The sequence below is a fragment of the Alligator mississippiensis genome, chromosome 1 (genome assembly GCF_030867095.1).
Source record: "Alligator mississippiensis isolate rAllMis1 chromosome 1, rAllMis1, whole genome shotgun sequence".
NCBI classification, from domain to species: domain Eukaryota; kingdom Metazoa; phylum Chordata; order Crocodylia; family Alligatoridae; genus Alligator; species Alligator mississippiensis.
In genome coordinates, this window is record NC_081824.1 from 233882289 (window position 1) to 233896038 (window position 13750).

At 46.7% G+C, this 13750-nt stretch overlaps 1 long non-coding RNA gene across 2 annotated transcripts in view; it reads right to left on the minus strand.

Annotated features, from left to right (window-relative positions):
- Window positions 1-495: 495 nt before the first annotated feature.
- The window catches only part of LOC106738292 (uncharacterized), a 31828-nt gene continuing 18573 nt past the window's right edge, over window positions 496-13750 (minus strand). For both annotated transcript variants that reach the window (XR_009461681.1, XR_009461680.1), the window contains exons 2-3: window positions 3516-3674; window positions 496-976 (exon numbers count right to left, since the gene is read on the minus strand). This is a non-coding gene — a long non-coding RNA (uncharacterized LOC106738292). The remainder of the gene's footprint in view (window positions 977-3515; window positions 3675-13750) is intronic.

Here is a 13750-nt window from a genome sequence, read left to right on the forward strand (position 1 = left end):
ACTTTGGTATACAGCCAGAACTGTCCTGGTCTAAGAGAGAGGAACTGCAACCACATGGATGCATAGGGAGGCTTCCTGGCCCCATTGTTTCTGTGTGTGCCTGGAGTCCAATTTGCCATGGCTTTAAAGAGCACTTTCCCTCAAGTCACTCATCAGTTTCCTTCTTGATGTGGCAATTGACATGGGTATGTAGAACCCAGGAAACTATTGGCAATTTTAGGGAAAGTGCTGTTTAAAGCCCCAAAGACCTTGGGCAGACTCCCCGAGCACCCAGCCCCCAAGAACGCAGGCAGCCCCCCACATATACCTAGCAACCCCCAATTCCAAGTCACAGTTGAATGCACTGACCCCTGATCAGTTGTCATGAGTGGAAATAAATTGATGAGCACCACAGAGACCTTGGGCAGCCCCCCAGCAACTCAGAAGCTGTGGTCCAGGGAATGTCCCCAGCCATCTACCTCCAGTCAGCATAGCACCACACAGAGTTTGATAAAGTACAGGAACCTTCTTTATTGAACTCAAGTGTAGGAGAGAAAGGAAAACAGAGCATTTCATTTGCATGCAGTTGACATCTTCCTGTTCATTTTCCTTGGTGTTCAGCCAATTGGGGTCTTCCTCTTTTGCTTAGGGAATTGTGGGGAAACTCCAGAGGATCACAACCAGGAGACTCCAGTGCCTAAAGATGACCCTTCTTCTTGGACCCTTGGCAATGTTAAGAGTGGACATCTCTGACCTATGTCAATTGTGGACCATTTCCCAATCAGTGACATTCTGGAAATGGTTCAAGTGGTATGTTGGTCTGCACTCTTGGGGTATGTGCCCCATGTGCTTGGCTTATAGGGTTTTCTTCACCATCTTCTGCAAGGAGAGGCCAAGAGCTTCAATAGTTGCCTTTCACCCTTGCTCTGAAGGATGCAAAGCAGTTGTTATTCCTGTGGTAGCCACTTCTCTGTCAGTGTCTCAGCCATGAGAGGATCTGCTTTGAGAACAGGATGGGAAAGATTCAAAATTCGAGCTTAAATTGAGTATATTGTAAAGGAACAGCAGTAAAAGAGCAAGTGGCTTTCAGCCTAAGTGCAAAATGACTCAAAGCTCTTACTGAGTCTTTTCAAGGCTACTTTAGAAACCACAGACAAAATTAGGAACAAGTGGAGACAAATTACAAGGTTATTCACCCAGAGAGGCACAGCTGACAGTCAGCACCTCATTGGGATACATGTCAGAAGGGCAAAACCAGCAAGAACTTAACACAAAGAGAATGCAGAACCATGTGCAAGATGCCTGGACTTCTTATACAAAGCATGGGAAAAGGTGAGCACTTTGCAATGGGGCCCACAAGGAGCTGTAGCAGAAATTGTCCTCTCTCACTTCAGGCAAGTGACCCAGCCACTAACTTACAGTCCTAACCCACCCCACGACCCACCTCACACTTCGTAGCCAGGGATGGATGCAAGGGTAGGTACAGTGGTGCAGCTGCACCTTCCTTTGATTCCTGCTCCACACACAGTTTAAAAGAAACTGCCTGGGAGTGGCAGCAGCATTTCTATTCAGGGATTGCTAAGAAAATCAATTGACTTTATGGCTCATTATAATCTGCCCAATTCCTGCTGATCTCTCTTCCCTGAACAGGTGTTAATGATCCTCTCTCCTTTTTAATGGTCTTGATGTTCCATTAATAAAATTATCGTTTCTTCTGCAATCTTGCTATTTGTTAGCCATTCCTGGTAATATTCCTTTTCTATTTCACTGCCCTTCAGACTGTTTTTTGATCTAGCTAAAACACGTAAACAAGGTATGGTAATATAAAATTAAAACTATAAATCTTTAACCGGAGAAAAAAGTGTCTTGTGTTATATATGATAGTGAGCCCCATCATCTGCACCCCGCTTTCCAGATTCCTAGACCTACCCATGTTTGTGACACCATGAATCTTGAGTTCTCTCCTCCCTGGACCCCAGGCCTCCCATTTTCTGCAGGAAGGCTATAACCACTAGGCTTATATAGAAGAGCCTCCTCATCCTCCTGGGAGAGAGTTTTATGAGAACATCAGGCCCACACAGTGCGAGAAAGCCCATCCCACCGGACAAAGAATAGCTACCAGGTTGAGTCCCCTCAACCTGTCACCATGGCATCCTTCAAACAGAGGGATGCCAGCCTTCTGAATCCTAGTAGGGCTTCGGGGTAAGCAAGGTACAAGCGGCCCAACCCAGTCAAGATTGAACTGTTCTGGGCATGTGCAGAAGCACAAGACAAAGTGCCTGGGGAGTCAAAGCACCGATAGAGTGCAGCTCTGCAAGGTTTAGGTAGCATCTGTTTTGGAGCAAGGTTGAATTTGTCCTGGAGTAGAGGCTGTCCAAAACATTTATTCTCTTCTTTGAAAGGGCTCCCAGACATAAGATACATGCAGGATTGGCAAGACACCCTCCCAGCAGTCAGCATCTGAGCTAACCCTATTCTCAGCAAGGGTCTTCTCCAGGGTTCCACCAGGAGTCAGGCTTCCTCCTGTTGCACAGACAATAAGAATACAACACCAGTGCCTTGGAGCCCTTGGGACCCTTGTGTGCCAGGGAATGGCCAGATACATGACAGTCTCATGATCTAAACAGACACAACTAACAGAGGAAGCTTTGCAAAATTCACTATATTGCAAAATCCACTATATCAAGACAGGGCCAAAAGGAGCTTCCCCAATGTTATAAAGAGCATGTACAGCAGAACTGGAACTGAAGACACCACTCAACAATGCTTAGTCACAGCTCCATCCTTTACTCTGAGCCATGGATCAAACAGACAGCAGTAAAGGTTCCTAGAGTTAAAATGAAGTCCCACCTGCAGAAGCCTTTAGAACATCAAAATGGTTTGTGTTCCCTCCCCCAGAGGGATTAAGTGGTACAATAGGAGAAGCAAAAATGTGACTCTGATCAAGCTTGAAAAATGCCTTTTAAAAAAAAGAAAGAGAAAGAATTATCTTGGGGAGTAGATGGAGAGCCTGAAAAGCTCTGTGACTTGGGGGGGGGGGGAGGGTCACTGAAGAAAGATCATCATAACTGACTTTATGATAAAGCAGGTCTCCAGCATACAGACACTGCCTCTAGTAATGAAACCCAGGGCAGAGGAGAGGAAGGCTGACAGAGACTGTGCCCAGAGCACTGCTTTGACCACACTGTCCAGAGTACAGAATGAGGTCTGAGATGCACCCCATGGTTCTGTAGGGCAGGCAGAGGTGATCCAGTACAGGAAAATATACTGGGTTTGCTTTAGTATGGCAGTCTGGCAGCTTGCAGTCTTGCCCAGGGCACTTTAAAATGGTGAGCTTTTTTTCCCTTCATCTGTTTATTATTATAACTAGGGCAAGGCTAATGCCTCACAAGAACCATGACTTTATTGCCTGCTCTGAGCTAAATCATGGTGTCAGAGGAGTCAGCTGCCCAGCACAACAATCAGCCATAAGAGAAAACAGATATGGTCTAGAAGCAGTTCCCAGTACATGAATGGCAAGGTCAGTTTGTGCTCACCTTGTAGTAGTCTGACTGTTCTGTTCAAGCCTCCTTCCTCCTCAGCCTTGAAACCACCCAATTTAGCACAAGGGCATTGTTGCAGGCCTCACATTTTTCATGTGCTGTCGCATCACACCATATCCATCCTTTTCTTACCGCCAGGAAGCCAGCCACCTCCTGAATGAGAGAAGGAAAATATAAAATTAAAAAGGCCAAAGCTCAAGGACAGTATATGTGGCCTCTTGTGCTTTTATGCCTATTAATCACAGCTCTGCTCATCACTTCTGCATTTATTTTAGAATTCACACTATGTTTCTACCCAACTCCACCTCAATATCCATTTCCACCCCCTTCTTTGCCCTTTCCTCTCCTTGGACTCAGATCAAGGCCATTGAAGTCAGTGGAAATACTTTGGAAAGATAATGGAAAGTATTTGGATGGGGCCCATAAGCCTCATACACAGTTACCAGCCCTCGATACCTTTAGCCACTTATGCCTACAAAGATTTTCAATCTTTGATGTGCATTGGGCTTCCCTAAGTGAGCTACAGCATTATATTATAGTTCCATTTTTTTCCGTTATTAATCTCACTCCCACCTAGACTACATCCTGCTTTTCCATGGCCATAGATTCATAGATGCTAGGGTTAGAAGGGACCTCAGTAGATCACTGAGTCCAACTCCCTGCCCTGGACAGGAAAGAGAGCTGGGGTCTGACAACTCAAGCCAGGTGCTTGTCCAGTCTCCTCTTAAAGACCCCCAAGGTAGGGGAGAGCACCACCTCCCTTGGAAGCCCATTCCAGATTCTGGCAACGCTTACTGTGAAGAAGTTCTTTCTGATGTCCAGCCTAAATCTTCTCTCTGTTAGCTTGTGGCCAGTGTTTCTGGTTATTCCAAGGGGTGTTCTGGTAAACAGAGCATCTCCTACTCCCTGCTGCCCTCGCCTCCCCCCCCCCCCCCCGCCCCTTCTCCTCCGGTGAATTTGCATACTGCCACAAGATCCCCACTCAGCCTTTTCCTACAGAGGCTGAAAAGGTCCAGGCCTCTCAGCCTTTTCTCATAAGGCCTTCCCTGCAGGCCTCTAACCAAACAAGTGGCCCTCCTCTGGACCCTCTCAAGATTGTCTACATCCTTCTTGAAATGTGGCACCCAGAATTGGATACAGTACTCTAGCTGCAGCCTGACCAGTGCCACATAGAGGGGGAGCATCGCCTCCCTGGACCTGTTCATGATGTACCTACTAATGCATGACAAAGTGCAGTTAGCTCTGCTAATCACTTCACCACATTGATGACTCGCATTCATCTTGGAGTCGACAACGATGCTGAGATCTCTTTCTGCCACTGTGCTGCTGAGAAGGTCATCCCCCAGCCTATAGGTGTGCTGATGATTCCCTCTCCCTAGGTGCAGCACCTTGCACTTGTCATTGTTCAATTGTATCCTATTGTTCTCTGCCTACTTCTCTAACCTGTCCAGGTCTGCCTGGATTCGGTTTCTTCCCATCAGTGCATTTACTTCGCCCCATAGTTTGGTGTCATCTGAAAATTTGGACAGAATGCTTTCCATGCTCATCTACTCTACAAATTATTAGATGCACACAGTTTTTTGCAGGCAGCCATGTTCCATTTTGAGGCCTGCAAATACAGTTAAGCCACCTCTCTGAATGCCATGGCCCAAATCCAGCTCCACTTGGGCAGAAGCTATCCAGTGCCATTAAATCATGCTATCCAATAGATATTAAACACAAAATACCAAGATGGTAGGAGCTTAGCCCTGAAATCAGGGCCTCTCCCTTCCAGGATGCACTGTCTGTCTCAGCCACATTTCCTCTGGCTGGCTTTCCTTCTGGCCACGCTTATCTTCTTTTCTTGGCTACTTATTCCAGGTGTTTGGGGCCATGTCTGGTTTGTGATACTTTGCAGGAAAGCAAGAGATTCAGGTTCAAACCCATTGTGGCTTGGTGAAAGATGTAAAACCTGGGTCTACCACTTCTTGATCATGCACCTTAACCAGTAATCTAGTGAGATAAAACTTTCAGGTATACACTTTCCAAGAGAACTTTCTAAAATCCACATAAGTGTTCCAAAATGCCACTCATGGAGATAAAGTTAACTGCAGTCATCAAAAAGTAAAGTTGGGTTTAGGCCTACAAGTCCTGTAACCAGCACTGTTCCACCAGGGCAACGGGGTGGGATCCTGTGTTAACTGTATCAGGACAAAACAGTCTTCTAGCAACAATCCCATAGGACTGATACCCACTCTTGTCACAATTTTAATTTCTGTTGCCCTAGGATGAGGTTGAGCCAGAGTCCACTTGTCCCCGCACAGTCTCTCTCTCTCTTTGCCCTTCATCCCTCCCTCCCCCACCCCACCCACCCCCCGCCTACAAATAGTCAGCCCCCTGTGTTATCTGGAAGTAATTCCTCTCATCCTGCTTACCCACCTCTCCACGCATTTATACTCACCCACCTATGGTACCTTAGCATTCAGGTACAGTACCATGTACAGCTGCCGGGAGCTTCCCAGGCAAGCCTCAGGCTGCAACCCAGTCATGGAAACAAGCATGGGGCTTCCTCAGTCTTGGGATGAAGGGATAGTGCAAAGGGAAGGAGGGAAGAGGGTGGAGGGCAGAGGGAGAGGCTGTCTCCTGTCACACCTGCTTGCACTGCAGCACCAGATGCTATCTAGGGCTCAAACTCCATCCTACTTTATAAAACACAGTGGAGCACCCTGAGGAAAGAACCCCAGAGGGACAGAGATATGCTTGAGGTCAAGGAGAAGGGACTCCCAGTACACAGAACCCATGAAGAGTTCCAGGAAGTTCAAGACTTGGCCAAACAGGACAGACACAGATGTCAATGAGAAGGTTGGTGTATCACTGCATGCTTTTTCTAAGCAAACTTTTTCATGGATCCCCAAACTTCCTCCACTTCTCCTTCTCTGAGAGCTGTACTAATTAGAGAAGCACCGCATCTCTTGTATCGGTGTTCCTGCACTTAAAAATGGTAGTGGGGGCACTTAAACTAAAGCTCATTCAACAGGCTTTAGTTCAAGCACCCATGCTGCCATTAAGCTCAAGGATGCAAATACACAAAACACAGAAGGCTGCTGCAGCATGGTAATTCCTATGCTCCAGCAGACTCGATTAATCAAGTCTACTCCAACACACTGGAATTCATGACTACAAGCCAGTCACTAAAGTCCATAATTAGCTCAGCAACAGTTACTGCCCTACCCTTTTCCCTGTTACCCAGGATAGCTGACATCCCACCTGCACAAACTCTCACAACTACAGGCTTTCTGAAGGCATCCTTGCCCAACTTCATACTCCCTGCTGACAGCTGCTGAACAGTCCTGCATCAAGTCTGTCCCAGCTCATCATCCCATAAAGATCTTGCTGGAAAATTTTTCAGGAACTCTCACTTCTCTCTTCCAGTTCACTAATCCGTGAATTTAAGGATGCCCATCTTATCTGGCTCAATGGTCAAAGCAAAGGTATCCTTGGAGACATCCCTTGCACTCTTGCTGAATACTGGCCTTGACTGGGAGGAAGAAAAAACAGACAAGGAAAAACACATTATCTGGGCATGAAACAGAGATGTAAAGAGCATCACTGTTTCTTCTCCAGCTCAAAACATGAGGTGCATAGGAACATGCACAGAGACATCCCTCTGTTCCTGTTGCAGCAAATGCTGATGTCACAAAGCTTTATGGAGCTAAACCAAAATACCTCCTAACAGCCACTGCACCATACAAACAGTGATATCTTTCTCAGACCCCAAACCAATTGACACTGAATCCTTTCTACTCAACCCAGGGAAAGATAAGAATTGTTGGGACTTTGCATATGCAGACCTGTAATTCATGAAGGAACTGTCACCACTCAGCACCTTGATGTTACATGGCTTGGAATGATTTCAGACATATTTCTCCTGTTATTACTGCTCAGTGAAGTTTTATTTTGTGACGGGGGTTTTTTTGCCTGAAAAATGGACACACCTCCCAAAACCTGTATCCACCTCTCCAATGTAGAAGTTGTTACATGTCCAGGACCCACATGCAAGCCAAGTTCTGTAAGGTACACAAGAGAGAGATCTTAAGACCTCCAGGGGTTGAAAAGTGCTTCAAATTCCTCTCACAACTGTCCTGATGTTGGGCTGTTAATGAACAGATCAGTCAGTCTTTCCACTTCTGCCCTCCAACCTACCAGTCACCCCCCCCCCCCCCCCACACACACACACACTGCCTTTGATTCAGAGAGGTTACATAAAGCACAGCAAGCAGAAATGTTCACCCTAATGAGATCCAGCCTAGCCATGAGGCATCTCCAGTACCTTCTCAGGCTGCCAAATGCACAGTCAACAATCACCTAGTAGGTGCTCAGACAGTAACAATGTCTCTCTCCTTGCTGCAGAGCTTGAGAAGGCAAAGAGAACCACCCCACCCCCCGCCCCGCAAATCAAGGATTAGTAATGTAAGGACTTCTTTATACAACATAGGCAGAGGGCAGAGTTGATTTGCACCTTGTAGACTAACTAAATCAGAGCTACATAAACTTTCATAAGCAGTAGATTATTTCATCAGTTTCTATGAAGGAAAAGCAGTGATTAGAATACAATGGGTAGGGAAGAGGGAGGAAAAAGGAGAGGGCATTGCTGGGAGAGGCAAGGTGGGCAGAAGAGACGAAAACCAAGCAGTTCATAGAATTATAAAAAATGAGGGTTGGAAGGGACCACAGGAGGTCATCTAATCCAAACCTTTTCCCAAAGCAGGACCATCTCCAACTATATTAATACAGCCAAGGCTTTGTCTAGCCTGGTTTTAAAAACCTCCAGGGATGGAGAGTCCACCACCTCTCTGGGTAACTCTGGTTCAGTGCTTTACACGTTCCTAGTAAGCAAGTTTTTCCTAATATCTAATCTAAACCTCCTTTGCTGCAGCTTGAAACCATTGCTCCTTGTTCTGTCATCTGCTACCATTCAGAACAGTCTAGCTCCATCCTATTTTGAACCCCTCTTCAGGTAATTAAAGGTTGCTATCACATCCCCCCTCAGTCTTCTCTCCTCCATACTAAATAAGCCCAGTTCATAGTTTCATAGCTGGTAGGGTCTGAAGGGACCTGAGTAGATCATCAAGTCCAACCCCCTGTCATGGCAGGAAAAAGTACTGGGCTCAAACGACCCCAGCAAGGTGTTCGTCTAACCTCCTCTTAAAGACCCCCAGGGTAGGAGCCAGCACCACTTCTCTTGGAAGTTGGCTCCAGGTCCTAGCCGCCCTGACAGTGAAGTAGCGCCTCCTGATGTCTAGCCTGAATCTACCCTCTGCCAGCTTGTGACCGTTATTTCTAGTCACTCCTGGTGGTGCCCTGGGGGAACAGGGACTCCCCCAATGCCTGCTGGTCCCCTCTGACTAGTTTGTAAACGGCCACTAGATCCCCCCTCAGCCTTCTCTTGTGGAGGCTGAACAGCTTCTCCTCATACGGCCTGCCCTGCTGCCCCCTGATCACGCAAGTGGCCCTCCTCTGAACCCTCTCGATGCTGTCCACATCCCTCCTAAAGTGCGGCGCCCAGAACTGGACACAGTACTCCAACTGCGGCCTGACCAGTGCTGCATAAAGGGGGAGGATCACCTCCTTGGACCTGCTCGAGATGTATCTGTGGATGCATGACAAGGTTTGTTTGGCCTTCCTGACCACGTCCCCACACTGTCAGCCCATGTTCATTTTGGCATCAATAATGACTCCAAGATCCTTTTCTGCCTCTGTGCTGATGAGAAGGGAGTTCCCCAGCCTGTAGGTATGCTGCTGGTTCTTCCTCCCCAGGTGCAGCACCTTGCACTTGTCAGTGCTGAAACCCATCCTGTTCTCATCTGCCCACCCCTATAACCTGTCTAGGTCCAATTGCAGCCTATTCCTCCCTTCTAGCATGCCCACATCCCCACACATCTTAGTGTCATCAGCAAATTTGAATAGAGTGCTTTTTACCCCCTAGTTCCCTCAACCTGTCCTCATAAATCAGGTGCTCCAGATGCCTAAACATTTTTATTTCCCTCCGCTGTACTCTCCAATTTGTCTATATCTCTTCTATAGTGGGGGGCCCAAAACTGGACACAGTACTCCAGATATGGTCTCCCCGGTGCTGAGTAGAGGGGAAGAATCACTTCCCTTGTTCTGCTGGCAATACTCCTACTAATGCAGATCACTACGCTATTAGCCTTCATGGCAACAAGAGTACACTGTCTGTGTCTACATAAAACACTAGTGCACAGTAGTGTTGTGGGGCACTAACCATGATAAAACACTACTGCACAGTAGCATCAAAAAAAACCCTAACATGCGGGGACTACTACTGGTTATGCAAGTACTAAATAACTGCACAGTCTACAGCTCATGTAGGCTTGGCTCTAATAGCTCACATTCAGCTTACTGTTCACTGTACCTTCAGGTCCTTCTCTGCAGAGCTGTTGTTTAGCCAGTCAGTCCCCACCCTGTACTAGTGCATAGGATTGTTCTGTCTTATGCTTCATCTTAGCCAAAAAATTAGCTCAAAGCCAAAAGCTTAGAGTCATAGAAAGAAGGACTGGAAGCGACCTATAAGGTCATCAAGTCTGGTCCCCTGCCATGGGCAGGAGGTAATTGGGTTCAAAGAAGCTCAACAAGGAATTTGTCCAGCCTCCTCTTAAAGACCACCAGAGATGGCGACTGCACCACCTTTGCTGGAAGTGTGTTCCAGATTCTAGTTACCTGTACAGAAAAGACATTTTTCCTTATGTCCAGCCAAAACTTTTCCTCGACTAGCTTGTGTCCATTAGTCCATGTCTTCCTAGGGGGTGCTTTTCTGAAAAGTTGTTCATCTAGGTCCTGGAATGTTCTCCCTTGCATATTTGTAGGCAGCTATCAAGTCTCCTCTTGGCCTTCTTTTGCTCAGGCTGAACAGTTCCAGATTCCAAAGTCTCTCCTCATACGGCCTGTCCTGCAGGCCCTTCAGCATGTGGGTGGCCCTTCTCTGCGCCCTTTTGAGTTTGTCGACATCCTTCGGGAAGTGTGGTGCCCAGAAGTGGACGCAGTACTCCAGCTGTGGCCTCACCAATGCCAAATAGAGGGGGAGAAGCACCTCTCTGGATCTGTTGGCAACACATCTGCTGATGCACGCCAGAGTGCTATTTGCTCTGTTGACAACTTTGTCACACTGGTGGCTCATATTCATCTTCTGGTTGATTGTCACCCTTAGGTCCCTTTCAGATGCAGTGCCAGCCAGTGGGCCACCCCCCATTGTATAGATATGGTGAGGGTTCTTCTTGCCCAGATGAAGGACCCAGCATGTGTCCCTGCTGACCCTCATCTGGTTTTGTTCAGCCCATAGGACCAGTCTGTCACAGTCATCTTGAATCCTTGACCTGTACTCTGATTTGCCAGCTTGTCCCCACCGCTTGGTATCATCCGCAAACTTAATTGTTGTGCTTTTCACTCCCTTGTCCAAGTTATGAATAAAGATATTAAAAAGCACAGGCCCAAGCACTGATCCCTGGGGTAGACCACTAGAGACGGCCTTCCAGGATGAGGCCACCCCATCAATCAAGATTTATTGGGATCGGCTGCTGAGCCAGTTCCCAAACCACCTCACTGTAGCCTCGTCTAGGCCAGAACTCTCCAACTTAATTGAGAGGATTTCACAGGAAACAGTATCAAAGGACTTGCTGAAATCTAGGTAGATGACGTCCACCTCTTGTCCCATGTCCAGGTGGTCCAAGTACCTGATCATAAAAGGACACCAGGTTGTTTAGGCATGACCTCCCCTCTACATAGCCATGCTGGTTGCTTCTCAGTACCCCAACAGATATAAGCTTGTGGTTGATGGCCTCCTTGACAATTTTTTCAAAGATTTGCCCCAGGACCAAAGTCAGACTGACCAGTCTGTAGTTGGCAGGGTCATCCCTCTTTCCATTTTTAAAGCTGGGTACCACATTCACCTTCTTCCAGTCATTAGGGACAACTCCTGAGTTCCACAACCCCTTGAACAGCCTCGCTAAACGCACCACTATGAGCTCGGCCAGCTCTTTCAGCACTCTCGAGTGAGGGTCATCTGGACCAGCTGACTTGAAAGCATCCAACTGATCTAAAAGTCTCTTCACCTGCCCTGGACTGATTTTATGAGGACCACTGTCATTGCCGTATTCTCTGCACCCCTGGTCTGGCAACCAGTTCTGGCCTGATTTCAGGAGTACTGATGCAAAGTAATTGTTGAGGAGCATTGCCTTTTCATGGGGGTCAGCTGTGGGTTTCCCCTCCATGTTCCATAGGGATGCCACAGTGGAGATTGATTGTTTTCTTGCTCCCTATGTACCTATAGAAGGATTTTTTGTTGTCTTTCATTTCAGTTGCCTGCTTGACTTCCATGGATGCCTTGGCTTTCCTTGTCTCATGTCTGCAGATCATGGCTGTATGAGTATACTCTTCTCTGGATCCTGAACCATTTTTCCATTGGGTGTACGCTTCTTTTTTCTTTTTGAGAAGTTCCTTGATATTGCTGTTGAGCCACATGGGTCTCTTGGCCCCCTCTCTCTTTTTGATCGCATAGAGATGGCCTCTTTTTGAATGATAAGAATAGCCTCAATGAGGAAGCACCATCCTTCTTGAGATCCCAAGTTATCCAGATGCTGGTTGTGAAGGGCCTTTCCAACTTGACTCCTGAGTTTACCAATGTCCATCTGGCTGGAGTGACTTTTGTTCTGCTTGTTATTTTCCACATACTTCATTTAGCTAAACCCCACCAGAGTCAACAGGATTTCAAGCCACAGTGACCCCCACAGCTCAGCACTGCTCACTATATGTCCTACAAATGACCCAAGTGCTAATTTTCCCCCATTCATGAATGAAACCAAGTGTCCTTTGGAGTCCTAGGATGCTCCAGAAATGTATATGTAGATGAGGTGCAGGACAACCTGCTCTGGCTTCACCTCATGGAGAGTAGGGCTACACTACTCATATATGATAGGCTGAGGGGGGTAACAGAAGGATTCTGGGTGAACTGCTTGGGGCCCCATTTTGTGATGTTTGCCAGTCATTTAAGGCTGGTGAAGAAACAGAAATCATTAGAAATGGGAAAGAAAGTTGCAGCTCAGCTGTGGGAGTGAAGAGGAAAGTCAGAGTGTATGCAATGTAGTTGCTTACGGTGACCTGAGAGAGTCAGTAGTGAGGAGCACTGCACTAAATGGACTTCGCTATATATTTTATTCAGATGGCCTTCACTCATGTATCTTTGTGGTGGGTTCCCATCAGCATGTTTGTTCAATGGGGGTTATGTGTTTTATACTCATGCTTGGTGTTGGTTGCATTTAATAAACTTCCTAATTGATTTCCACTGTTAAGCATGTGCTGGTTTTGGCAGCAGTTTACCGATAAATGGTCTATTTAGTGACTTTTCTTTATATGCTATTATAAAATGAGGGCCTTTTTTCCTAATGCCAACTAGGAAAAACATCTCAACTTGTATTTGAGTAAACATGGTAGCTAATTTTTTTACTACAATAGCATGTGACTCCATGTACAGCCACAGATTGCAGCCCAACAGAACTACTGATGACCCACCAACAAAACACTTGGATCTAAGCCATCCAACAAACCAAGACATCTAGTTCTCTAGAAAACAAGCTACTTCATCTCTACAGACTTTCAAACTAAACAATCCTGTGTATGTTTAAAACTATGGAACCAAGCCACAGTGGGTGCCTCTAAAGGTCCTTAAATCTATGGAACCAATATAACACAAGGCCAAGACTCCAGATGGCAAGACACTTCACAGACATGTTGAACAGATGCGAGGTCAAGTTCTAGAGGATGTGCCATCTCCTGACCCAGGAGATAATGTACTGCCAACAGGACTGGTTCTTACTAGCCAATCAGCTGTTGTTTCAGATCCATCAAACCCTCCAGCTGCCAAAGCAACTCAGAACAAGCCAAAAGAGCTGACTGCCATCTCTGATGAGATGATTCCAACCCTCGAATCAGACCATCTGAGGCAAGTCGCCATCTGGCCCAAGTACTTAAAGGGCTGCATTATCTAAAGGAGGAGGTTGTATTTACTGAGTGCTATGTATGTATGTGTGATATACACTTCTGCCAGTAGGTCAGGCTATTCCATGTTGTGTTTGTCTCATGCTGCTGCCTGCTGTTATGCTTGAAATACCTTTGCTTGCATCCCATCATATGTACAATAAAGATGGAAAGAGAGTTGCCCCTGTTGTTCCTTATCTGAT